General features: G+C 34.3%; 1 protein-coding gene across 1 annotated transcript in view; it reads left to right on the top strand.

The window, feature by feature from the left end:
* The window catches only part of LOC127859808 (uncharacterized), a 436,037-nt gene that overhangs the window by 407,354 nt on the left and 842 nt on the right, over positions 1-27,841 (top strand). The window lies entirely within an intron of this gene.

The following is a 27,841-nucleotide window of genomic DNA, read 5'->3' as shown; positions in this document are numbered from 1 at the left end:
GTAAACAGCTTACCTATACTACTCAATAATGTTATACCACGATAATTATCCACATTATTTATACTGCCTTTTTTTATGAAGTGGAAGCACAAGTCCTTCCGACCATCGCTTAGGGAAATATGCGTTTTCAAAAATCTTATTAAACAATGTATAAAAAACGTTCATCAATGCATTTTTACCGACAGTAAACATTTCGTTTATTAAACAATCAGGACCACATGACGTGTTGGTTTTCAACTGGTTAATGGCTGCTGTTATTTCCATAATAGTTTTACATGTGTTTAATTCACTGAACATAATTTTAAATTCATCTTTTTCGTACCTATCAATAAAATACATACTATCTTCATCAGGTGTAAAATACCTGTCTTCTGGATAATTAACAGCTCTAAAATATTTTTCAAACATTGACATTGATATATTTGACTTTTTGATACCAGCAGATTCCTTTAACATATTCCAATATAAACGAGCATTTTTGTGCCTGTTACTCAACAGTTTATTTGTTTTTTCTTTATCATAATTGTATCTACATTTTCTTATTATCAACGTATAACCCGGCCTAGATTTCACCAAATTCACTCTTGTGTTTTCATTTTCAGAAATTCTATACTGATTAAGACATCTTAAGAAAATATTTCATTTCTCAGAACACTCCTCGTTAAACCATGGCTGTGAACTTTCCGAGTTAACAACATAATTACTATTGTCTGTACATATATTTTTTAACAAAAAGGTGAGGCAACATTGTCTAAAATAGCCTCGACATTATTTTTACACACATCTATATCATAACATGTCATGCTACCCCTTATATTATCCGTCAAAACATCTAAGCTTTCTAAACATTCTTCACTCTCTAAATTGTCAATATAAGTATTTTTCAAGTCGGGCTTCCATGCATATTTATAGTTTACAATTTCGAACTCTTTTGTTTCACACCTATCACTTGTATTATATTACTTACCTTCTTGTAAGTAAAATGGATTTTTCGAAATACGTATGTCTGTGTGAAAATGAAGATAGGGTTTAATTTACTGTCGACTAAAATCAAAACAAACCATAACTTCGTATCCATAATGTTGACATAGGAAATATGTTATTAGTGGTCTCTTCTACGTGCGCACGTCAACACTTCTCACTGAATATGCGTATTATATGGGCTATTTATTCTTAACAAATAAAATAAATTGAGATCGGTTGGAAAACATATTTAAAATCTGTGAAATTCAGAATTAATAAGAATGGAATAAATCCTAGTTTTTCGGTGTCCAAACTATAAATTTCATGGATATAAATTATGTGTGGACTTCATGAAAACGAGCAAGTATGATATTTTGGTGAAAATACAACTGAAAGTTATTCACTAAACAAAAACAGTTTTTGCATCTACAATTTTCACTGGGTGGGGATTGGATTTATTTTTTTGAATATATTTTATTTGTATCATCAAAAACCAGTTTACTCCATCATCTTAGTTAACAGTTACTTCGTCACGCATGACAAAACAAATTCAAAGGCAACAGACAACCATCAAATGCTGCGAAGCATATCCAATTCACTCCGTTTGACTACACTACGTAGGTAATTATGACGCAGTTATCGTGATTGTTTACGGCTTACTGTTTCCATGCTTAACACAAAGTGCAGTGTACTGTGACCGTAAAAATGAACAAAAGGGCCTATTCATCTACAGCAAGTGAAGGGGCGCCTACTGACATCAGCCTACTGGACACTTCACTTTAAGATTCACCCAAGGCTCCAAAACAAAATAAAAAACGTAACAAAAAGAAGAAGACAGATGACGATACATCAGGCCAAAAAAGTATGACGGAATTCGTAATTAACAAACAAAATGAAACCAAATCATCTACATCATCTCACGCAGAAACATCATGTATTACAAAAAGAATTGACGAAATAAGCTCAAAACTTTCGAATGTACTCACAAAGAGCGACACTGATATTATCAAAAACATTTTAAAAGAAACACTCGAAGAAATAAAAGAGAAATTGCTTGCATCCGTAATTAAACAATTAGAAATTATCGAAAGTAATATGTTCGACCAACAAAAAGAAATATCGACGCTTAAAGAGCAGCTAAATTCAAAAGAAAAAGAAATTGACGCTATTAAACAAAACAACCAGTCCACAATACAAACCTTCGAAGCTAGCATAAATGACCTCGAACAATACGGGCGTCGGAACAGCGTTCGTATATCGGGCCTCTTGTGTGACGCGGAAAACCAATCATCTATGGCAGTGGCAGAACAAACAGCGAGAATGATAAACCATCATCTTGATATCCAGCTTGTATCCAAAGACAAAGATGTTGCTCACAGGCTCGGAAAATACGTACCGAACAAGAATCGTCCGGTGATTGTGAAATTTGTTCGACGTCAAACCAAAATCGATGTCATTCAACGAGCAAATCGATTGAAGGGCACAAACATTTACCTCAATGACGACCTAACAAAAACAAACGCAGAGGTGCTTGCGTCGCTACGTCTCAGAGACCCGGGCCGTGTTGAAAGAGCTTGGTCGCGTGAAGGCAAACTATTTGTGAAATACAGGGGCAGTGAACGCAGTGAAAAAGTGCTTTTTGACCAATATAAAAACTGGCTGAGCAAACCATGGCCAAAGAAAGAATCCACCACATACGCAAAGAAAGCCTCCTCTGGTGCAAACCTCCGATCGCCAGTCAAGAATTCATAATACCGATGTGTAACGTGTGACAACTTTGTATGTGGTTTCAAGTCATACCTGGTTTGCATGAACTCATAGATAAAAATAAATATCTGTTAATTAATAACTACTTTTTAATCTTTCATGTTGTTGTGTTAACAGACACATATATAAAATATTTCCCACTACATGTACTCATAACTAAATTTAAAATACGCAAATCGGAGTTATTTTAACGATCATTTTCATTTAGTTTAGAATGCTAACCTTCTTGTACGTATCCGGATGTGCTTATGTTATTTGTGCAAGCACCTAACTTACTGTGTAATTTTATGTTCCTACCTGTCAATGTTCTTACGCACCCACCTTCCGGCTCCCCCCCCCCCCGAGTACATCAATACTTACCTGCCAACATATCTTTAATTCATTATTTCATACGCACTTACATAATCATCGACCTGGCAGGATATATAACCCCCCAATCCTCAGTACATCCATACTTACCTGCAAAATAAATTAATACTGTGGCCCATTGCTCGCTAATATAAATCTGGTACTGATCTAATTGTATAAATATATTAACGTTTAGAATTTCAAATAAATTTGCGAACTAGAAGCAATTGCTATCAATTGATGCGTTTTCTCGCTAAGCGTACTGTTATTGTAACGTGCAACTCGTGCAAAACGTGCACGAATAAACAGATTTTTAAATATAGGGATCAGTTATTGCGTGAAAAGCAAAATGCAAATGGAGTTCACGAATGCCAGATTAAGTTTTACGAGCTATACGAACAATTGTCATTATGTACTGTTAGTTTTCAGTGTTTTTTTATCCACAGTGTTTTCGTATGCTATATAGTTCGAAATATCATATTGTCAAATATATTACAACGGTGTTTATTTGTATACCGATAAATATCATTCAATGGGCATGTGCATGTATTTTGAAATGTTTTTGGTGAGTTATTCTGCCGCACCTTACAAATAGTTTATAGTATGTATAACGTTATTTTATTGTTGCATTAAAGATGTGCATGCATTTTGAAATGTTTTTGGTGAGTTTTTCTGTCGCACTTACAAATAGTTTATAGTACATGTATAATGTTATTTTATTGTTGCATTATAGATAAATCTGCCACTGACCTTACTATATTAATATATAAAATGCCGTTACGAAGTGTCAAATTTATTTACGAAGTGAACTAGAAACAATTTTAAATCATGTGTGGCTATCCTCACTAAGTATACTTTTATTGCCACAAAAAACTCGTGCAAAACGTGCACGAATAAAACAGACTGTGAATTAAGGGAGTTATTTTGCGTAAAATATTAAATACTAATCTAGTTCACGAGTACTGGGTCAATGTTATTGAGCTATACAAAACAGGTCTTTTTGTGTTTTGTTTGTCTTAATTTCAATTTTCATTCTTTTTTCAGCTATGCTTTTGTTTTCATATTGAGAATTATTATTCAACATGCATGTGCATGTATTATTGTTTTGGCGACTCTTTATGTCTCACTGTTTATATACCTTACAGTACATATTAACTGTTTTTATATTGCTCCATGAAAATTTATAGTTTGACCCGAATGGGTCTTTGTTCCAATCTATCTCTCATTATTTATATGTTACTATTAATCCTTTTTTGTATATATATTTTTGTTGTTTTTTCTTTTTAATCTTTATATGGTTGCATAGAGAGAAAAATGCGTTCTCACTAATGCTATTGTCAAGCAAAATACAATGCATAGTTTATGAAACATTCATTACTGGAACTTGGATCATGAATTTTCGCATACAGTGTTTCTCATACGACCCATATCTCAATTACACTTAACAAATTGTTTAGGATGAATAGCTCTTCTCTATTTTTTAAAACGAAACCAACTAGACAAGCACACACAAATTATCACTCACATCACCCTCCAACTTTTTTAAATGATTAAAATATGTACTTTGAATGTAAAAGGGCTAAACAATAAAGACAAACGAATAAAAATCTTCAAATGGTTAGACGAAAAAAAAAATACTTTATGCCTACTACAAGAAAGTCACTTGACACATTCTTTAGCACAAACCTTAAATGATGAATGGGACGGAGACATCTATCTTAGTGGACAACATACAAATAAACAAGGCATTGCTTTTTTAATTAAAAACAATACAGGGATCACAGTCGATAACTTCAACGAAATAATTATTGGCAGATTAGCAAGTATAGATATTAAAATACACGAAACACAATTAACATTGATAAACGTCTACGGTCCTAACATAGATGATTCCACATTTTACGAAACATTACAATCCTTCATAATTAATAACCAAGATAAAAATATTATAATCGGTGGTGATTTCAATACTGTCCTGAACCCATCAAGAGATAAAAAGAATGGAAACCTTTATACTCATCCTAAAAATAGAAACATTTTGAATAACATAATTGAAAACTACAATATGATAGACATCTGGCGTACAGTAAATCCAAACGAAAGAAAATTCACCTGGCACTCAAACACAAAACCAACAATATTTTGTAGATTAGACTATTTTTTAATATCCGAGTCACTTTGCAACATTATTGACACATGTAACATTAAACCAGGATTAATGACAGACCACTCTCTAGTTGAACTTAAACTGCACAACATACAACCTGAAAGAGGCCCAGGATACTTTAAAATTAATAACAGCATCTTGTTAGACAAGACAAGACAAGACAAGACAATTTATTTGTAAATAAAGGCCACCGGCCCAAAATACAATATACAGACATGTCATATTTAACATGCATGAGTTGTGAATAGTTTTATCTTTAAACTCTTCGCATTAACATATATATAAATAATACAATTTTCTTCAATGTCAGATCATTTTTTGTTTTCATCAGATTAATAAAATCTATTTCTTCTCTGTTTCCTGTATACCAAGAAAAGACACACAATATCAAACACAAATAAAACAGGAAATATTAAACACAGTTCAAAATAATAAAGATGCAAACCCAAACACCTAATGGGAAGTAATTAAAGGAAATATACGTAACACAACAATTAGATACACATCATTTAAACAAAAAGAAACACACAAACTTGAAACTGAAACCATCAAAACCATTGAAACACTTGAAAAACAATTGAATGAAACAAACACAAATGATACCGCCGCCATTGAAAATGAAATCACATCAAACAAACAAGTATTAGAAGGAATCTATCATACACAACTCAATGGAATAATACTACGAGCACGTGCACAACATGTTGAACACAATGAAAAAAATACAAAATACTTCGCAAACATTGAAAAACGTAGAAGTGAACAAAAAACTGTACACAAATTAGTAGTTAATGGCAAAGATATAACAAACAGAACTCAAATACTAGAAGAATAACGTTTATTCTTCGAAACCCTCCTTAAACGAAAACATGTTGAAAATAACAACACTTTTAAAAATACACATCATGCTTTAAATCAAGATGAAAAGTTATTGTGTGACGGATTACTTAATGAATATGAATGTGGACTAGCACTAAAAGAAATTCAAAATAACAAAAGTCCAGGATCTGATGGCATCACAATCGAATTTTATAAAATATTCTGGAATGATATTAAAACACATTTAATTAATTCACTTAACTATTCATTTAACAACAACAACTTAACTACGCTTCAAAAACAAGGTATAATATCACTCATTCCAAAACCTGGAAAAAACTTAGAATCCTTATCAAACTGGCGCCCGATTAGTTTACTCAACAATGATTATAAAATTGCAACTAAAAGTATATCAAACAGAATTAAAAAAGTATTACCATCAATCATCTCAAGATCTCAATCTGGCTTCATTAAAGGACGTTACATTGGTGAAAATGTACGTCTGATACAAGAATGCATAAATTATTTCAACCAACCAAAACCATTCTGGCCTCATTTACTTTGCAGACTTCGAAAAGGCTTCGACTCACTAGAGCATTCTTTTATGTTCTCTTGCTTAGAAAATATGAATTTCGGTGAAAGTCTAATAAAATGGGTTAAATTATTTTATACCGATATAAACAGCATAATTATTAACAATGGCTTCTTTTCAAACAGTTTTACCATCAAACGAGGGGTAAGACAAGGATGTCCACTTTCATCCTCACTATTTATTATATGCATCGAGTATCTATCACACTATATCCAATCAAATGAACATATAAAGGGAATATCGCTAGAACCTGACGAAGAAATTAAACAGTCCCTATTTGCTGACGATGCAACTTATTTTTTAAATGACAGTAGCGACTCATTCAATAATCTTATAGAATCGCTAACCCTTTTTGGATTGGCATCGGGTCTTAAACTAAACAAAAGTAAATACACTGTGCTACGTGTAGGTAAATTTAAACAAAGTAATATTCATCTTAAAAAAGAAATGAAATTCAACTGGACTTCAGATGAAGCAACAACGTTAGGAATAACCTTTACAAACAATGAAAATGAAACAATTCTAAAAAACATATTGCCTAAATTACAAAAAAATAAAAATTGTTTAAAATCATGGCAGCATCGTAAACTAACACTAATCGGAAAAAACACCGTGTTGAAAACGTTTGCGCTCCCTAAATTAATTTACACACTAACAGTTCTCCCAAACCCACCACATGATATTATTGAAGATATAAAATCAGAAATATTTAATTTCATATGGTACGGTAAACGTGATAAAATTAAGAGAACTCAATTAATTCAACATGTAGAGCATGGAGGTATCAGACTAACAGACATAGATTCATTCCTGAATGCAATCAAATGCAGTTGGGATAAAAGATATTTAGATAACACCAATACGAGTAAATGTAAATTAGTCTACCAGAAAATTCTAAAAACATGGTGACTCCCTACTTTTTGAATGTAATATCGACCATAAAATCTTAGATGAAATTTCAACCAAAAACATATTTCTATCGAATGTTCTTTCAGCATGGTGTAAAGTTACTCAAAATTTAGAAACCAAAATAAACAGTAAAGTCATTTTATGGAACAATAAAGATATAACTACCAACAATAAAACGTAGTTCTATAGACATTGGTTTGAACAAAACATTAAATATGTAGATCAAGTATACAACAACAGAATAAACGACTTCTTTTCTTTTGAAAACTGATGCTACATAACGGAATACCTACAAGTAATTTCCTGATGTACTACACATTGATCAAAAGTATACCCATACATATTAAAGCTGCTACCAATACAAATAACACACCATGTACTAAAAAAACATTCGTAGAAAACATAATTGCAAAACAAAACAAAACGAACAAAATATTTTACACTCTTCAAAATAAAAACCCTGCCGAAATCCCCAAAGCTCAAACTAAATGGCAAAACCTTCTTGGAGAAAAAGATTTTAATTGGAAACAAATATATGTCATGCCATATAAATCAACTACTGATAGCACACTGAGAAATTTTCAATATAAATACATCCAGAGAATTATAGCTACAAATAAATATATTTTCAAGTGCAAACTATCGAACACAAAACTATGTGATATGTGTTGTAAACATATTGAAACAATAGAACACCTTTTCTGGGAGTGTAAACATATTCAATCTCTATGGAATCAATTGACAGTTTTTCTAGAGAAACAACAACTAATAATAAAACTGTCTCTCTCAAATATCAGTTTCAGTGTAAATACTTGTAAAATACCAGAATTTAATAACACTGTTAACCACATTATTATATTAATGAAATATTTTATATTCAGCATGAAATATAAAAAACAAAAACCTACTTTGAACTGTTTTATAAATTATTTAAAACTAAAGATCCAAATTGAAAAGGAAATAGCCCTCAACAACGATACACTTAACATTTTTTAACAAAAATGGAAACACATTAAACTTTCATAATCTAGTCAAGTTGTTTATCTACCCCACTTTATGCAACTTATATATAGTTTAATTATTACATATAGGTAAATTTTTTTATAAATATTAGCATATATTGTATAATATGTTTAACATTATCATTGCTGCATGTTATTACTTTGTTCTTGCTTATGCACATGTTAACATTATATGTTTTATATTGAATAAAAAAAAAAGGATGGACCATGATGTTCAAATAAGTATTCGCCATTTGACAATATAAAAATAAATAAATAAGACTTAAAATATACTAAAATTGTCCGTGCAGGCGCGTTCGAATTTCACGGCCCGATATTAAACGATCATTTACTTTTCCTTTTCGAAAGTATTATATAAAGATCTGAACAACGGCATGGATTTGCAATGTGTTCTACACTTTTGTGACAAGCTACAGTTGTATTATACACTGTAGATGATGATGTTCTTGTAGTAGCATGTTCGTAAAGGTGTTCTCCGTATCTTGAAAATTGTAGAATCCCAAATCTAATAAGACGTTACAAAAGGTACCTCAAATTGTTAACTAATAATAACTTTATTTGAGTTATAAGGGTTGATAGTTATGTGTTTGAAAGGATTTTAAATGTGCTGTCTAAAAGTACCATCATAGTTTGTTTTTTACAAAATTTTCCCAAGTCCGGAGTAATTCTATTGAGCAAGAATCACTTAAGTAATTTATTTTCAGGAAATATGTTAATTTTTAATGAGGCACAACACTCATAAAAATGCAAACTACACACTTACTTGTTTTGTACATCTCACATGTTTTTACAAGATACGCACTGTGGTCAATACAGTTAACAAAGTAACTTTGTTAAAAGCAATACGCGTCAATTCATTGTTTAAACAGTGTATTATAAAATAAGTATGTCCTATGTTATATGACATATAGATGCTAATATATAGTTATATTACTAACGTTTATCGTCTTTTTTATAAATGGTACACTTAACACAATTAATACAATCATACTTAAACTCTACGAATCGAGGATTTACATAGTTTTTATTGCCTGTAAGTGGTCATTGAAAAACATCATACTTAAACTCTACGAATCGAGGATTATATAATGTTATTGCCTGTAAGAGGTCATTGACAAAAATCATACTTAAACTCTACGAATCGAGGATTATATAATGGTATTGCCTGTAAGAGGTCATTGACAAAAATCAAACTTAAACTCTACGAATCGAGGATTATATAATGTTATTGCCTGTAAGAGGTCATTGACAAAAATCATACTTAAACTCTACGAATCGAGGATTATATAATGTTATTGCCTGTAAGAGGTCATTGACAAAAATCATACTTAAACTCTACGAATCGAGGATTTACATTATTGTATCACGTGTAAGAGGTCATTGAAAAAAATCATACTTAAACTCTACGAATCGAGGATTTACATAGTTTTATTTTCTGTTTGAGGAATTTGAAAAAAACAACAAATCATTATCTTTTTTAATGCACACACTTTAAAAGGCTGTGTGAGTGCGGACCCCGGATCTTGTAATAAATAAAAAGGAAAGGTACTTAAGCAACAATGATAAAACTCGGACTTTGTTGACGCCCGATATTTCAATAAAAAACGGTTAAAATTAAATGAGATGAAACTACATTTATTAGCCAATTAATGTGTGTATCGTGGTATTTTGAAAAATACTGTTCAAATTACTGAGGTAAGATAGCATTAGTTTCGGTAGAAACGTGCTGAAACAATTTAGCTAGATTTAAATACGTTTTAACACATATTGCAATGCAATCCGCATAATGATATTTTGATTCACTTTTTTACATTTATACTAAGTGAGTTTCCATACAAAGTTGACAGCTTTGCGGATACACATCCATTCAAAAAATATAAGGGTTTTTGTATTATAGTAATATTAAAGAAGTTTATTAACTACTTACTGCGCTACTGTGATTAATTTCAAATAAAGGAGCAATTCAATGATAATGTGTAATGCCCCTTTTAAATAACAAAATAGGTTACATCAATACATTCCTTATAACAAGTACAGATAGTCCATTCACCTCATCTATAATGAGTCATATTACAGCGCGTCTTAATTAATAGTGAAACAGTCTATAAATAGGTGTGTAACAAAATGATCAAGTATTTATATGAAAATACAAGCGAATTGATTATATGTTGTAGCATGGTGATGAATGTTGTATCACTAATGGTGGTAGTTTCAGCGGCTGCGGTGGTGGCGGCGGCGGTATGTGTAACGAGGTATATATTTGGTAGTGGTAAAAGTCGTGGTATAGGTGCGGCTGTTGCAATGGTGATAGAGGCAGCGGTGGTAGCAACGATTCTAGTGATGGCGGCGTCAACTGTGGCAGCGGAGGCAGTGGTCGTTTTTGAAATTTTATATGATGGATGCCAATGTTTCGGATGATTTTAAGTAATGTTTAGGGTGTTTTCTTACATAAATCCAAAAAAGGATATCTACAAATTAGTCCATAAACGGCAAAAGTATGGGTTTACCATTTGAAACCAATTACAATTTTAAGAAATGAGTAATGTAAAGCATCAATTGTTTAAGTCGTTTTCTCCTCAAATTGCTGAATTAAATAGAACAATAGGTTCAACGATGCAATCAAATAAGTGTTACTTTGCGTTAATGCCCATGTATTCTTCATTAACCAAGCACCGTAAGCTATAATATCGTTTAAGGGTTTGTTCAGGCGTAGCTTTTCCGGCATATGGCATAGTTGTAGTGTAATAAAACTTGATAAGAAAACGTGGTCAACAATTTAAAATGTATGCTAATATTATACGAATAATTGAAAAATATTTCGAAGTTGGCGTTTTTTAAATCTACTTATCCTCGTTTCGCTATTTTTTTAACCGCACGATTTTGAATATAAAGATACGTATTTAAGTTATGTCCCAAGATCTAACGGATCTGTGGTGATAGGAGTCATTAGTTAATCAAAGAAGATTAAATGAGAACCGTTCAATATCGCGTTACGATAATAATTGCACATACAAATAATCAGAACATTGGCTAGTACAAAATGTAAATAAATAGGGGAGAGATTACTCTACCTGCCTGAAACCAAATGATATAACTAATTATTATGAACACGTGTCGGAAGTAAATCGGACAAAGCAATATTTATTTGCGTTTATATACATTGCCATATGAATAATTTAATAACAGTAATGCTTATTTGTAGTTATGCACAGTATAATGCCCAACATAAAATTTATCATCTTATTATTTTCTCTCGGCTGGCCGAAAAATGGCTGAGCTTCAGTATATCCAGTATTATATTGCAACGTTCATTATTTTGATAGTTTATTGTTGATTCTATATTGTTAATATTTTAGTTACAATCATATCTTTTTAATTGTACATTTCATTATGTTGTTTAAACAATAAAATGTTACTACCGGCATTTTTTATCATCATCATCATCATCATCATCATCATCATCATCATCATCATCATCATCATCATCATCATAATCATCATCAGCAGCAGCAGCAGCAGCATCATCATCAGCATCATCATCATCATCATCATCAGCAGCAGCAGCAGCATCAGCATCAGCATCATCATCAGCAGCATCATCATCATCATCATCATCATCATCATCATCATCACCATCATCATCATCATCATAATCATCATTATCATCATTATAATGATGATCATCATCATCATCATCATCATCATCATCATCATCATCATCATCATCATCATCATCATCATCATCATCATCATCATCATCATCTTTATCATCATCATCATCATCATCATCATTATCATTATCATTATCATCAGCATCATCATCGACATCATCATCATTATCATCACCATCATCATCATCATCATCATCATCATCATCATTGTGCACCAACATCCGCATAACAACTAGAGTGTTAACATTGTTTTAATATAGTCATATTATGAAAACTGCCGCTACCCTGGCGGCCATGATTTTCAACAAACCGTAACCATTTTCGAAGTCAGTCAAGCTATCAATACAACAAATCTTCGGACCAAGTTTCATGAAGATTGGGCTATAAATGTTACTTCTAGAGTGTTAACAAGGTTTCACAACAGCCATATAAGCAAAGCTGCCCCACCCCCTGGCGGCCATATTTTTCAACAGACCAAAACCATTTTCATACTCAGCCTAGCTATCATTAAAAACAAAAGTTCAGACCAAGTTTCATGAAGATTGGACAATAAATGTGACTCCTAGAGTGTTAACAAGGTTTACCTATAGCCATATAAGCAAAACTGCCATGCCCCCCTGGCGGCCATGTTTTTTTACCGATCCGAACCATTTTCAAACTCAACCGTCGTATCCAAGAAACAAATGTTCTGACAACATGTCATGAAGATTGGACCAAAAATGTGACTTCTAGAGCGTTCACATGTTTTCACTATATACATATAGAGAAAACTGCCCCGCCCCCTGGCGGCCATGTTTTTTCACCGATCTGGACCATTTTATAACTCGTCCGAGATATCAATAAAACCAATGTTTTGACCAAGTTTTATGATGATTGGGCAAACATTTTGACTTCTCTATAGCCATATAAGGAAAACTGCCCCGCCCCCTGGCAGGCATGTTTTTTTTATGGGCCGAAACCATTTTTGAACTCAATCAACATATCATTAAGACAAACATTTTGACAAAGTTACATGAAGATTGAGCATCAAATGTGACTTCTACAGTGTTCACAAGATTTTTCTTTTTTTACCTAGTGACCTATTTTTTGACCCAGCATGACCCAGTTTCAAACTAGGTCGAGGTATCATTGGGACAGATGTTCTGACCAAGTTTCATGAAGATCGGACAATAAATGTGGCCTCTAGAGTGTTCACAAGGCAAATGTTGACGACGGACGCACGACGCACGACGCACGACGGACAAAAGGCGATCACAATAGCTCACCATGAGCATGTTGTGCTTAGGTGAGCTTAAAACATGCACAATTACCTGTGATAATATAAGTGCCGACTTTCACTCTTAAAACGTTTATATGATCGATTGGTCGATACTAAAAAAAACAATAAATCCCAGGTTTTCAAAATATCTAATTCAAATATCTCCTTTCGCGCTCTTTCTTATAGTAAAATCTTGGTAGTATTAATGAGACCAGCATAAATAGTTTTCGTGAAACGAATTTAAATGTAACTAGAAATGGCGCGGCAGAGGCCGACGCGTATCCCCACGCCGCATGTTTGACCCAGGGGGCGCCCCAGGGTTGATAATGGGGCCATGCATAGTTGAGATTGACCGTATTGTCATAAGATATGTTTAGTATCAATTTGAAGTAAATCGGTGTACAAATGAAAACTTTATAGTAAAAGGCAATATTTTAGGTGGGCGTGGTCTATGTGGGCGAGGGCGCCCTAGGGTTGGTAATGGGGCCATGTATAGTTGAGATTGACCGTATTGTCATAAGAGATGTTAAGTATTAATTTGAAGTAAATCGGTGTAGAAATGAAGAAGTTATAGTAAAAGGCAATTTTGGATGGGAGTGGTCTATGTGTGCGGGGCGTCCCAGGGTTGGTAATGGGGCCATACTTAGTTGAGATTGACCGTATTGTCATAAGAGATATTCAGTATCAATTTGAAGTAAATCGGTGTAGAAATGAAGAAGTTATAGTAAAAGGCGATTTTAGGTCATCATCATCATCATCATCATCATCATCAACATTACCACTATCATCATCATCATCATCATCATCACCACCATCATCATCATCGTCATCATCATCATCATCATCACCATCATTATCATCATCATCATCATCATCACCATCATCATTATCAGCAGCAGCAGCAAAGCCATCCTCTTCCTTCTCAACATCATCATTATCATCACAATCATAATTATCATCATATTTATCATGATCATCTATGTAACACATAGTGTGTATGTGCGAGTATCAAAATGTTTGGTAACAAATGTTTACTTATTTAAAAGTGGTTAAATAATTCAAACAAGTCTTTATTATCGCTATATTAAACACGTGCATTTAACTTAACATTGTTTGCTTACATTAAAAGGCTTCGCTCATGGTTGTTTCAGGGTTAGGGTTAAGGTTAGGGTTAGGGTTAGGTTATAAAACACACATTTCCCTGCTTTGCATTGAAAAAACAAGTCTTGGTAAAATGTTGATGATTGCATTTCTTATTATCAAAAGGACAATAGCAGTATGTTGTTTTAAAAAAGTAAATATAACCAGTATTAAGTTTGTGGGGCACATATATGCAAAGGCATTATTCTGACATGCTATGGTTATCAACACAGAGAGCTGTACATTTAAACAGATCAACTTTTGATGACAAACACTTCAACTGATATGGATCCAATATTTTACAAGCAGTAAAATGTCTTATTAATACACTTCCCAAATAAATCATACAACTGAAATAAATCAATGGTTTCAATAAACACTTTTGTTTTTGAAACACTCAACACACAATACACATATTTGCCTAAACACTAGAAGCATCAATAAACCAGATCTCGAAGAGCACGACCAAGGTTTAAGAACAGGCACGTCATGGTACAATACACAATACATGTGGCAATCTTTAATTGAACTTGTGTATAGACGATGTTTGCACGCGGTTTGCTAAATATTCGACTTAATTATAAATTAGTGTTCCCTTCAGTACGCTCTCGTTAAATCAACAAAAACGTACCCGATACAACTACAGATGATACAAAACTTTGAAAAAAACGGTAAGTATTGATATCTTTTGTATAAAATATAATAATATTTTATAATACAGAATATAATTGAGCAATGCTTTGTCGTTTCTGCTGTAAAAGGAGTTATACTCTAAGTAATATTATTATCGAATATTCGATCGTATATACGACACAGTTGTATTTATTATTTAAGATTTGGATTAGAACATGCTGACGTCGATACATATACTTAAACATTTAAATCTAAGTACTGACATTACTGGTGTGACGATGCTTTTGAAGAGGCTAGATCTAAAAGGATCAATTTAAGTTTATCTACATCCCCAAAATTGTGTATGTTGGTACGAACATAAAATTTGGGTACACACATTTTGGGTACAAAAATATATTCGAAACAAAATTTGGGTACGAAAAACAATTCGGGTACGAAAAAAATATTTGGGTACAAAAAAAATCGGTTCGAAAACAATTTGGGTACGAAAACAAATTTTGTTATGAACAAAAATTTGGTACGAAAAAAAATGGGTACGAAAATGTTTGGGTACGGAATAAATGGGGCTACGGGGAAGTAGTACCTATGGGAAACTTGACCCACAATCACATATTTTCGGCCCTTTCCGTCAAACATCAGATAAGTACCTCGAAGGCAATAAAATGAATACTCATTTCTGAAGCGGTAATGCGGTCCTACCTACGCGCGTCTAAATGTAAGCGAAATATGTGAACAAAGCGGTAGCCTGTCAGAAATGTTTGAATTAACAAAGAAAATCGTGTATTGATGTAAGTAGTTTGAAGGAATGTGCAGAAAATATATTAAATAAGCAATGACGATATTTTTCTTAGCCACATAATTGTTAATAGTTTGATATCACAAAATGAAAGCGAACGTAGAACTGTCAAAAATGACAACCTGTCAACGTGTTGTTTTTGCTGGCACGAGAGGGCGATTAAACTAAATGTGTTCACATGTTTACGATAAGCTTTGTCAATGACCTTTATAGTATGGGTTGCTTTGTTATTATTTATTGCTATCATGTAACTGCATGATTGTGTATATGTTTATAATACACAAATCATACATAATAATGAACATGTAAGTATACTTAAGAGTACCCGGGGTACATGTTAGTAGTACCCGAGTCGACAATGAACATTCGAGCGATTATTGAAGGTGCAACATCTCTCTTGCCCCCCCCCCTCCCTAGCAAAGCATCGCCTTAAGTAATTTAAAGAGTAACGCGTAACGATCTCTGCAATACCGGGTAAGTTCAATAAGAACTGACAGTGTAGATGAGCTGATGCAAGGGCGTGGATGCGTTTTTTTCCAAAAACGCACTAAATAAGAGTGAACAGGGTCCATAACTCGATTATGATTATAACTTCCATGTGATGGTTAATACAATAGTTTATCAACCCTACCGCACTATATACCACTTAAATCAAGCGGCAGATAGCATGTTGAACTTGTTTGCGCTATGATACTATTGAGCTTTATCTGTGTTAACACCGTCATCCGTCCGACTACGTGTTACTGAACGGCTGCGATATCTTTGAACATAGTGGAGTTGATTTAACAGGTAATACTTGTGTATTCCTTGTTTAGGTAGCTTGTTTAATGGAATACAGTTAGACCACGTACCTAGACGTACTTTCAACAAGCTACTGCAATTATCTGACTTGCCGCCGCATTGCAATTTGTATGTCAGTTTTGAAACTGGTGTATGCTGTAATGTACTGTAGCGCGAATATGGACCAGCAGACGATTTTTTCATCGTACTGTTGATTCCGGAGAAAGCCGATGTATCACGACTGGTTTAGCGCATAATCACTTTGAGTAATCGGTTACAATCGTCATATTGCGTATGATAGTATAAAATGTCGTAGATTGCAATGTGCGATTGTAGTGGTAAGCAAGAAAGTTTTATCTAAGGCACTGCACTATTAACGTTATATCTAAACATACACGAGCTTTTTGTACAAATAAAAGAAAGGCATTTTGTAGAACACAATATGTAGATCGTACAATTGTCTTAGTTTTGGTACACTGTAATGAGAAAAAAATAAGAGGTATTCAAATGTCATCTTTCATTGAAATCATTATAAAAATATATAATTAACACAAATACCCAGGTGCGGTTAGGATGTCTCGTTGTTAGGATCTCTGTATTTAGTTTCACCCCTCTAGCAACAATACTTTTATATTTACGTTCGACATAACAATATGACAAACGAAAGGAAAGACAGATGGAAGGTCGAGCGAAAAGTCAATACGTATCCCCGCTCGGAAATTGTGGGCATAACAACGACTAGAAATGAACGTATACACATGTGAAAGTAGTGCATCAATTACGATCGTATTAATGCAATAGCTCATTATATTAAACAAGTATTGCTCTATTTGCTATGTAAACAGTAAATAATGTAAATCATTGCAATACATTTCACAGAAATATAAAAACATAGTAGTTCTTGTATTCCAAAAAGTGTGGCATATATAAATGTTTATATTTGCTCAATGCAACTCAATTACAAGGGTTTTAATGCGTGTGTGTAAAGTGAAAATAAATGCGTAGACAATAAATGCAAGCATGATACCACTACACAATGAAAACCTTAAAACTACATAAACATAACCAGGATAGAATTCTTTATTATATCCGGTGATATTTTATTTCAGGCAAAACATGATCTCAATGTGTATTGAGATGAAGACATTAAGTATCATCAACATAACATTTACCAGATTTTCGTATTAAGACTTTTTTAAATCCAGGTTTTGGCTCATAACTTGTACTAAACATTTACTACGCTAGGTTATTTTTGCTATGAATCACGATGATATATGCATTGGCTTTAGGCAGTAAAAGACCCCTGTTTAAATTGGGGTCACTAGTTAAAAGGTCAAGGTACTTTCACACTTAGTGTGAAAATCGTTCCCGATCAATATCTCGTCAAGTAATCGACCGATTTGCTTGATACTTCACTTGTGCATTGGTCTTGGGAAGTAGATAACCCCTATTCAAATTGTGGTCAATAGGTCAAAGGTCAAGATCAATATCACACTTAGTGTGAAATTCGTTTCCGATCAATAACTCGTCAAAGAATTGACCGATTGGCTTATACTTCATTTGCGCATTGGGCTTGGACAGTGGATAACCCCTATTGAAATTGGGGTCACTAGGTCAATGGTCACTATCACCATCACACTTAGTGTAAAAATCGTTTCCGATCACTAACTTGTCAACGAATTGACCGATTGGCTTGATTATTTTCATGTGCATTGGCCCTGGACGGTTTATGAACCCTATTGAAATAAGGGTCACTAGGTCAAAGGTCTAGGTCATTATCACCATAAGTGTGAAAATCTTTTTGATCAATTACTCGTCAACGATTTGACCGACTGGCTTGATATTTCACATGTACATTAGCCTTGGACCGTAGATGACTCCTATGATAATTGGGAACTATAGGTCAAAGGTCAAGATAAACATCACACTTAGTGTGAAAATCGTTGCCGATCAATTACTCGTCAACGATTTGACCGATTGGCTTGATACTTCACATGTGCATTGGCCTTAGATAGTAGATTACCACTATTGAAATTGAGGTTACTATGTCAAGTGCACTGTTACACAATAATAGTGCAATCCTTTCCGATCAATAACTCGTCAACTGATTCACCAATTTGCTTGATACTTCCCATGTGCAATTGCCTTTGGCAGTAGATTACCCCTATTGAAATTGGGGTTATAACGTCACTATTACACACTTAGTGTTTAACCGTTTCTCATCAATAAATCGTCAACTGATTCACCAATTGGCTTGATACTTCCCATGTGAATCGGCCTTGGTCGTAGATGACCCCAATCGACATTGGGGTCAAGGTCACTGTTACATATTAAGTGTGGAATCGTTTCCCATCAATAACTCGTCAAATGATTACCGATTAGCCTGATACTTTACATGTGCATTGGTCTTGAACAGTAGATGACACTATTGAAATTGGAGTCACTAGGTCAAAGGTCATGGTCACTAGCACAATAGTTGGAAAAAGCGTTTCTGATCAATAAATCGTCAACGAATCAATCGATTTGCTTGATACTTCACATGCGCATTGGCCTTGGACAGTAGATTAAGTATTTACAAATTGGGATCACTAGTACAAAGCCCTGTTAGAATGGGCATATGTCTCTGACTGCGGAACACTTGTTAAGTTTTATTTTGAAATGTGCATTCTAATAATAAATACAATGCAACGAAGCTGTTTGTGAAGATGTCTAAATATTTACGTTCTTTGGTCACCTGAGCGCATAGCGCTATGGTGAGATTTTAGGAAACCGTCATGTCCTTAAGTCCGTCAACACGTGCGTTCGTGCATTAACTGTTTCGTCTAGCATTATATCCTCCATGACTCGTTGATAGAATTTACGAATTTTCACAGGAATGACTCTAGGTGGACACGCTTTTCATTCAAAGTTGTTAAAATCTATTGGAGTGGTGAAAGCTACCTAAATAAAGCAAATTATCTGTGCAACCGTACATTATTGAAAATTCATTGGCTAATAAAAGTTACATCGAATAATCTAAATGTTTAAAAGCAGAATAATATCATTCGAACGTATGAGACGACTGCCCTAGATCCGACCTTTACACGACGATAACTCAGTCTGCATCTCTACAATTGCTTGTAAATTGCCAAAATTAGTGTTGTTTATTTTATGGGATTTTGTTTTTTGATTGGTAAGATGATTATTAGATTAAATATTTACAGTTCTGTTTTTCGGTGAATCCACATGCGCACGTAACGACTTTCACGAGCGTACTCAAATAAAGCTGTGTTTAGGATGTCACCTTCATACCACCGTAAATGACCATGTACCTTTAAATGTTGAAGTTTTGGTATTGGAAATATGTCACAATATCAGTGAAAGATTTTGCCTTAAAGACACGATACCTCATCATGCCAATACACTCATATTACAAACAAAATTACTTAAATCCATGAACAATTTTCCAAAAATAGAGATAATACATTTTTGAGGATGATAACTTTCTCAGACGTCCATGGGTTAGATATATTTATTTTTAGCCACTACTGATAACAGTTAACACGAGTAGCTAATACATTTGCCTGATAAGACAAGAACCATACGAAATCAATATTGATTGTGGTTGACGTGCTATTTAAATATAAAGATAACGCATATTTCTATTTTTAATATATCGTCGTTACTTCCTTCTTGATAACATTCTTGCGTCAGGTGGTATGCTTATTGCGCAGTAATATTTCAAGGCGTCGATTGAATGGCACTTTGAGCGTGTTTGAGCTGCGTGGTAACTTTTAAATTATTTTTTATTGTTGTAATACGTAGTTTGATAACAATTTCACACAATGGTGTAAACATTCTTGTCCAACTAATTGAAAGTTGTGGGAAATATGTACATTAAGAAAGGTTTATTCGTGTGCAGTAATGGCAGAATAACGTTTGTCAAAATATGCCGCATTTTAAGTTGATATAGTGTTAAATTTAATATAAGAACATTTGTACACTGTTGACTGTTGAGTGTTTTTCTTATGACTAATTCAATGTCTTCGATAGTCTTCGTCTTAGACAAACCGTATAAACAGTTTTGTCAATACAGGTCTATATAATCATAATTTGAAATATGTTAAAGGAAAACTTATTTACAATTAAGCAAAATAAAAATTCTAAAAAAGTGTAATAGTTACAATAAGAATAACTGCAATAAAGTCAAACACGTGGAATAACAATTATGACTCTGAAACATATGGTGGCATAGAGATGACATTCACTCCTCTTTATAAATTGCACTCCTATTTTGTATACTTTCAATCTCGTTGCCACGAGTTTGCTATATCGTGGCCTCGAGTTACTAAGTCGAGGCCACGATATACAAAAAGAGGAGTTCAAAACTAAATAAAAGAGGAGTGCAATTTAAAGCAAAGTGGTGCAGTAAATTAAAGAAGGGTGCATTAAACAAAAGAGGAGGGAATTTTAGCTATCTCGACATCCCGACTTAGCTAACTCGTGAAATTATATATTTATATTAAACAACAATACATTAAAAAGCATTGACGTTATTGAGTTAGTTACATGACAATGATTGAATATTTGTGGCTACAAGGTAAAATAACAGCAAAATGTTAACCATGTGATGTTATTTTGTCAATGTTTTGTAATGATACGATAGCATCGATTTTGTAACACTCAAAACGTAGCTTTCTATTAAATAAAATGACATCTCTTTAATTCATTAACTTAATAAGTTAATTTAAAAGATCCAATATTTCCAATGCCTGTGTACTATTTATCCATTATTTTAAATGATCCTGCATTAAACCTACGTATGATGACCCATGAATTACATTGTTAAAATAATATATACTCGTTTAAAGTATTTGAATGTATATGTAATACATTAACTTGAATAAACAAGAATAACAATTGTTTCAAACCTTAACAGGCTTAAAAAGTTGTTTCGGGAAGTCTCTTAAATCTGTTCTTGGGTTATTCAGTAGGTCTTGTTCCCAGGTCATCAGGTGTGGTCTGGAAAAATCTTTGAGGGTTCCAATACCATGGTATCCGATCAATTGACCAATATAAATGCATGGTGAGTTTCACTCCACTGCACTAACATGAGAGAAAAAAATCATTCAGACCTTTTAGACACATGTTATGGTTAATGTTTTATTACATTTCAAATTGTGGGTTATCAATACTGATTATCAATGCAATCTTATTTTATTTATGTGTCACTCCCTGCAGAAGAAGTATGTATATGTGTACATAGTAATTTTAATTATGATAGTGCCGTTTCTTCACGTGCATTAGACTGTATCTTGATATAAAGGAAACAAATAATTCACTTATATTATATATATACAACCTATACAACCTTACCGTAAAAATGTGTGCGTTTGTGACATTTGTTTGATATTATTGTCAATTGTTATCATCTTACAATTGTCGTTTCCGTCGACAGTAAATTATAATTGCAAATGTTACTTGTTAACACATAAAAAATTATAATTTGTGTCGAATGGATATTGAAATAAAACATGCATGGATTTTCTTTGCAACCTAGCTAATCCTTAATTGTGTTTGTTTGTGACATTTGTTTGAGGTTATTATGACATGGAATCATATTAATATCGTCGTTGCAGTAGACAGTACGATCGAATTGAAAATGTGCTTGTTAACGCATTAATTATTTATTACTTTGGTCGAATGGATATTGAAATCGAAAGTACATGAATTTGTCTATACAACCTAACCCTAAATTTCGTTTGTTTGTTTCATTTGTTTGAGGCTAGTGTGACATGGTATCATATTAAAATAGTCGTTTTAGTAGACAGTAAGTTATAATTAAAAATGTTCGTGTTAACACATTAATAATATATAACTTTTATCGAATGGTCCGGCATGGATATTGAATTCGAAAGTGCAAGACATCCGAATATTGCTAACACCTACCCTCTTTCAAACTGTAGATGAACTTTGCTTATTATTTATAAACATATTTATTTATTCGAGGTGGATATGTTAGTTGTTTATGTATAAGACCACTATAAGTCATGTTTTTCATTGTGCTTTATCGAACAGTTGATTGTTGTAAATCAATATACGTATACAAGTTCTATCCTTTTTAAATTGCCAACAACAGTATCATAAGGAGTCCACGCTTGGTTTTGACAAATCATTTTAGATTTGTCTTACTCAGACTTTTAATTTAATCAAAATATTTAAAAAAAATGTATTTTAGGCGGATATCTTATTTAACGTATTTGTGTTTAGTATAAGCCATTTTCTTCCTTGTGCATTATCGAACGATTGATTGTTGTAAATCAATATGCGTATGCAAGTTCTAGCCTTTCGAACAATAGTATCACGAGGAATCCACGCTTTTTTCTGCCAAATCAGTTATAAATCGATTTTAATGTTTTGATACGTTTTATGCGAAGTTAAACGCTCATAAATGACATACAATCAATCTTAAATAAATTTGAAAATATATTATCACTTTTTATTATGCCTTCTTTTATTTAATCGTTCTTTTTGTAATGGAATCTTATGTTGACTTCCAGCTTTTTAAAAATGGCAGAAGGAGGCTTTGGGTGTACGGATACAGAGACTGGAAGCGTTCCTAGACCCATCAGTCTGTACAGTCGTCACTCTCAGGTAAATCAGAGACTGAAAGCGTCCCTAGACCCAACAGTCTGTACAGTCGTCACTCTCAGGTAAATCAGAGACTGGAAGCGTCCTCATACACAGCAGTCTGAACAGTCGTCACTCTCAATGAAATCAGAGACTGGAAGCGTCCCTAGACCCATCAGTCCGTACAGTCGTCACTCTGAGGTAAATCAGAGACTGGAAGTGTTCCCAGGCACATCAGTCCGTACAGTCGTCACTCTCAGGTAAATCAGAGACTGGAAGCGTTCCCATACACAGCAGTCTGTACAGTCGTCACTCTCAGGTAAATCAGAGACGGAAAGCGTTCCCAGACCCATCAGTCTGTAAAGTCGTCACTCTCAGGTAATTCAGAGACTGGAAGCATTCCCAGACCCATCAGTCCGTACAGTCGTCACTCTCAGGTAAATCAGAGACTGGAAGTGTTTCCAGACCCATCAGTCTGTACAGTCGTCACTCTCAGGTAAATCAGAGACTGGAAGCGTTTCCAGACGCATCAGTCCGTACAGTCGTCGCTCTCAGGTAAATCAGAGACTGGAAGTGTTCCCAGACCCATCAGTCCGTAGAGTCGTCACTCTCAGTTAAATCAGAGACTGAAAGCGTTCCCAGACCCATCAGTCTGTAAAGTCGTTACTCTCAGGTAAATCAGAGACTGAAAGTGTTCCCATACACAGCAGTCTGTAGAGTCGTCATTCTCAGGTAAATCAGAGACTGGAAGTGTTCCCAGACCCATCAGTCTGTACAGTCGTCACTCTCAGGTAAATCAGAGACTGAAAGTGTTCCTAGACCCATCAGTCTGTATAGTCGTCACTTTCAGGTAAATCACACACTGGAAGTGTTACCAGACCCATCAGTATGTACAGTCGTCACTCTCAGGTAAATCAGAGACTAAAAGTGCTCCTAGACCCATCAGTCTGTACAGACGTCAATCTCAGGTAAATCAGAGACTGGAAGCGTTCCCAGACCCATCAGTCTGTACAGTCGTCACTCTCAGGTAAATCAGAGACTGGAAGCGTTCCCAGACCCATCAGTCCGTATAGTCGTCACTCTCAGGTAAATCAGAGACTGGAAGTGTTCCCAGACCCATCAGTCCGTACAGTCGTCACTCTCAGTTAAATCAGAGACTGGAAGCGTTCCCAGACACATCAGTCTGTACAGTCGTCACTCTCAGGTAAATCAGAGACTGGAAGTGTTCCCAGACACAGCAATCTGTACAGTCTTTACACTCTGTTATATCAGTGACTGGAATCGTTCCCAGACACATCAGTCCGTACAGTCGTCACTCTCGGGTAAATCAGAGACTGAAAGTATTCCCAGACCCATCAGTCTGTACAGTCGTCACTCTCGTGTAAGTCAGAGACTGGAAGTGTTCCCAGACCCATCAGTCTGTACAGTCGTCACTCTCAGGTAAATCAAAGACTGGAAGTGTTCCCAGACCCATCAGTCTGTACAGTCGTCACTCTCAGGTAAATCAGAGACTGGAAGCGTTCCTAGACCCATCAGTCCGTACAGTCGTCACTCTCAGGTAAATCAGAGACTGGAAGCGTCCCTAGACCAATCAGTCCGTACAGTCGTCACTCTCAGGTAAATCAGAGACTGGAAGCGTTCCCAGACACATCAGTCCATACAGTCGTCACTCTCATGTAAATCAGAGACTGGAAGCGTTCCCATACACAACAGTCTGAACAGTCGTCACTCTCGGGTAAATCAGAGACTGGAAGCGTTCCTAGACCCATCAGTCTGTACAGTCGTAACTCTCAGGTAAATCAGAGACTGAAAGTGTTCCCAGACACAACAGTCTGTACAGTCGTCACTCTCAGGTAAATCAGAGACTGGAAGCGTCCCTAGACCCATCAGTCCGTACAGTCGTCACTCTTAGGTAAATCAGTGACTGCAAGTATTCCCATACCCATCAGTCTGTACAGCCGTCACTCTAAGGTAAATCAGAGACTGGAAGCGTCCCTAGACCCATCAGTCTGTACAGTCGTCACTCTCAGGTATATCAGAGACAGAAAGTGTTCCCAGACACATCAGTAAGTACAGTCGTCACTCTCAGGTAAATCAGAGACTGGAAGCGTCCCTATACACATCAGTCCGTACAGTCGTCACTCTCAGGTAAATAAGAGACTGGAAGCGTTTCCAGACCCATCAGTCCGTACAGTCGTCACTCTCAGGTAAATCAGAGACTGGAAGCGTTCCCAGACCCATCAGTCCGTAAGTCGTTACTCTCAGGTAAGTCAGAGACTGGAAGTGTTCCCAGACCCATCAGTCTGTACAGTCGTCACTCTCAGGTAAATCAGAGGCTGAAAGCTACCCAGACACAGCATTTTGTACAACAGTATGTCGCAGGAATATTCTATGATTTTGAGCGCTAAACTAGTGAGATGTATCGTACTCAACATCGTTTGTTATCGATCAAAATAAATCGATGTTAATATTTAACAATGAATGCAAAAGGAAACGAAATAGCGATTGTGTTTTTCAAACTTTTACTTCTTAATTTTTGTTTTAAATATGAATTTGCATAGGTTGATTTTGAAAAAAAACTATTGAACGTAGATATATGTATTAATAGATATAACCGAATTTTACGTTCGGATTTTTTAACCATTCTTTTGTTGTTTTAAACGTTTAAGTGTCAATTTGTACTTATACAATTGAAAGAACGAGTAAATGGAACGAGTAAAATGTACTGGCGCAAGTCGAAGACATGGCAAATCACTATTACAATATTTAAATTGATGTTGCCAATGAACAAGCTAAAACAATTATTTGTCTTTAGAAACAGTATTTTGTGCAAACGCTAGTGCTCATTTTTAGATGGTCGTGTTTGTTATTTCAATATTGACGTAAGTGACTTCGATGGTTACTCTTAACATGATCCATCGAAATGTACGAAATTCAACTCGGTATAACAAGATCCATCGAAATGTACGAAATTCAACTCGGTATAACAAGATTCATCGAAATGTACGCAATTCAACTCGGTATAACAAGATCCATCGGAATGTACGAAATTCAACTCGGTATAACAAGATTCATCGAAATGTACGAAATTCAACTCGGTATAACAAGATTCATCGAAATGTGCGAAATTCAACTCGGTATAACAAGATCCATCGAAATGTACGAAATTCAACTCGGTATAACTATTTTTTCGATTGGTGCTCAAAAGTGAAAAAAACTGCTGTAACACATGCATTGTGATGTATCGTATACTTAATGATTAACAGAACTTGTTTTGAAAGTGTTTTTTTGTGTGTGCAGATATTTTATTTTTGCCATATAGTTATATATACATGCATATGACATTCATGTAAAATTCGTGTAACATACATAGCAAGTCATAAACACAAACGTTTAGGGTGTGTATAGCCATAGAAGTAGTAATCGAAGATTCGTATGTAACACGTGTTTCAAATTAGAAAAAAAGTAAAAGAAAAAAATGTGTATATACTTAATAGATTAAAGATTTACATTAATGGACACTTGCAAATTTCATCTTTATGAATTGATGTATTTTATTTCAAGGTCAGAGGCAAAGTGTGTGGCTTTAATTGTTCAAGCGCTAACGTAAAAGTTTTAATTCCCAGTCGTATAATTACAGAAATCCCAGTTATACTGCACTGATTCCTGTTTATGTCAAAAACAGAAGAACAAACATATTGTATATAATATTGAAGTTCTTTTAAGTGAGGTATGTATTATATTTCTGTGCGTTTTAAATGAATCTCAAGCCGACTTTCATATGTATATCTTCCGAATGTCACCTAAAATAATATGCTAATAATGTATTTAGCTGGGGTTTCAGACAGGACTTAAATTAACATCCATACCCATTCAATATGAAAACTGCGATGATGACTGTCTTCGTTTACTGTGTATTATGTTATACGTATATACTACCTTTAAATAAGCTTTATATGGTACACCATCTTCACCAGAATCAGTCTAATTATGCGTGCCATAATATGAGTCGAGGTTTTTTAATATTAAAAATAGCACATAGCTGGGCCGGATTCATTGCGCCTTGACGCCACAGTGAATCCAGAATAATTTAATAACATATAATAACTTCGAGTCTTATTTAATTTTAGTCTGTTTTCAAAGCTATCATTCAGGAACGCGTTTTCGTCTTCACTCTACATACCTTTCAACAAAGAACATGAACACAAGCATTCAATGATAAAACTGAACATACATATTCATCACTACTACACATATAATACTGTTATAGTATTAAACGTCAATATATGTATTAAAATACCCATAATACAATCGGTGTGTTTATCAACACTAAATTTGTCACTTAATGTTCAAACATGTATTCAAAT

Source organism: Dreissena polymorpha, chromosome 15 (genome assembly GCF_020536995.1).
Source record: "Dreissena polymorpha isolate Duluth1 chromosome 15, UMN_Dpol_1.0, whole genome shotgun sequence".
Lineage (NCBI taxonomy): Eukaryota > Metazoa > Mollusca > Bivalvia > Myida > Dreissenidae > Dreissena > Dreissena polymorpha.
Note: the sequence above shows the minus strand (reverse complement) of the source record. Positions and strands in the feature narration are given on the sequence as shown.